Raw genomic sequence first — 2647 nt, 5'->3', positions numbered from 1 at the left:
CAATCATAGTTTCTTCATTAAAAAAATCATAAATAGCCATTCCATGGACAAAAGGAGCAGGAAGAAGAATAAATCTTATAATTACCTGCCCCTTATTCCTAAACTAACATGTATTTTCTTAATGGTCGGCGTATAACCTTATTTACACAAATAATCATTTATACCATTATAAAAGAAACACAATCCACAGTTAAACAAGAACAATTTAAATAATAATAATAATGATAAAGAATAAAAAAGAAAAGAAAGAGAAGAGAAAAAAAAAGATCTCACTATTCAGATCACAGTTTGATTTTCATACTGACTAAATTTTTTTTTTTTATAAATTTTTTTGAATTGATAAACACTGTTACATCCCTTAAGCTCGCTATGGAGAGAATTCCATAACTTTACACCAATAACTGAAGGACACATCTGTTTAAGTACTGATGTTTAAAATTGTATTTTCTCCTACTAAACTCACTTTCTAAATGAAAAAGATTTTGTAGTTTTTCTGGCAGTGTATTATTTCTTGCCCTAAACATAATTAACATTGTTTGAAACTTAACCATGTCTTCAAGTTTAATTATTCTAGATTTAATAAATAATATATTTGTGTGTTCTCGATAACTCACTTTATGTGTGATTCGTACAGCCCTCTTCTGTAGTATATATAATGGTTTTATATTTGTCCCATAAGTATTCCCCCATACGTACATATACATATATTATCTTTCAAATGGCCGAGTTCAATTTTGATTTAGTATCACCAGGCATGCATATAAGAACAGATAATGAAATCTACTGTAATCTACTGTACTTTTTAATTTTCCCCACAGTGCAACCGTTTTGAAACTAATTTCAGATCTAATTGTTCCTACATGCTAACAATAGGGAGGAGAAACTAACTGCGTTTCAATATTTGTCAAAAACTTTACCTTTTGTGGCTTATTATCGCGAATCATAACAGTTATTGATATGATTCATTCAGAACGCTGAACTTTGAAACCCCACAGTATCTGACAGGAAGTGTAGTTCGGAATCATTCCAACGCTGGTCGACAGCTATGCACCCCCTCTACAAAATGGCTGCAAAAAGACTACAATTCCCATGGTTCAAAATTTCCATTTCCGTTTCCGTCTTGCAAAAGACTTCAGAAAATCGAAAACTTGGGCGGCTAGGTGGCGCAGTGGGCAAGGCGCTCGCCACCAACGCAGGATATGCTGGGTTCGAGCCCAGCTCTCGGCGTTGCTATCAGCTTGGCTGGTCGTTCATACTAATACAATTGGCAGTATTAGGGGGTGGGAAGCTGGTGGGTGGGGATCGGACGTTGTGGACAGCGACTCCTACAGGTCGGTTGGTGCGCCTGCGCAGTAGAATCAGGAAGCGACGTGGGCGGCGTGTCCCTCCCGCGCAGACCCTCGCCGCTGAGAGATAGCGCTGTACAGGTGAAAAGATGCGACGGCTGCCTCCTCGAGTACCGGAGGGGACACGTGATGTAAGGCTTCGTCCACATTGCAGCCGGCTTGTGGGAGGCATGGCCTAACAGCGTTTGAGACAGGAGAGGGTAGAATTGGACAATACGAAATTGGGGAAGGGAGAAAAATTGAAAAATGGGGAGAAAAAGTAGATACAAAAAAAAGAAAATCGAAAACTTAAAACTATCTAATGGCACTTTTAACCTATTGCTAAACTAACGTATTGATGATAATATACATTCTACATGCTTTTGTGACATGTTAGTGATGTTAATACTTGAAAACGTTTGATTAAAAAATCGCAACTTAAATGCAACACTCTGAAAAATATTGATTTATGACCAGATGTAATTTTTGGGTCGGTACCGACCCCGTGGGAAGGAGACCTATTGTGAAAATTGCCTTTTCCTGTGTTTTGCTTTGTTTACAGAATGAGGGGTGTTGTTCCAACACTGAGAACATGTTAAATATGTGCATTGTGACCTTTTCTGCAGTTCAGCTGTGACAAGAAGCTCCTCTTGAAACGAGCCATTCAGAATTCCAGCCACAATCGCCGTAGTTAATATTGTGCATGTGAAGATATCTTGATAAAAATGTGTGTGCAGGACTCTTCTCTTTTCTATAAAGTTGAACCTAAAATATGTTTTTGACAACATTGCTACGCTATTGTTTGATCTAGAGTCTATTTGATCGGCAATGTCTATTATAGTCTGAAAGTTGGATCTTTCTTTCGAAGATACAGGCGCACCACTGCTAGATGTACAATAATTCTCACATTTGTACGATTTATTTATTTATTTAAAATAGGGACAGTACATATTACAGTAATGATAAATATGCCAGATTATAGTCGGAAGCTAATTTCCATCTGTAGTCCCTTTGCAGGATGATGTTACTGTAACAGAGCAGACAAATTACACAAACTTCATAACCACAAGAACAGACAACAGTACATGTACAAGTTACTAAACTACACAAACTTCACAACCATGAAAACCAAAAACAAAATCGATGAAATGGACAATGACAACACAATAATGTGCGACGTGGCGACAAACCAGGAAATAGTTTGAGGTGCTTTAGGTACCAAGTGTTAAAGTGACTGGTGCTTTAGGTACCAAGCGTTAAGTGACTGGTGCTTTAGGTACCAAGTGTTAAAGTGACTGGTGCTTTAGGTACCAAGTGTTAAA

The sequence above is a fragment of the Notolepis coatsorum genome (genome assembly GCF_963971535.1).
Source record: "Notolepis coatsorum genome assembly, chromosome: 14".
Lineage (NCBI taxonomy): Eukaryota > Metazoa > Chordata > Actinopteri > Aulopiformes > Paralepididae > Notolepis > Notolepis coatsorum.
Note: the sequence above shows the minus strand (reverse complement) of the source record.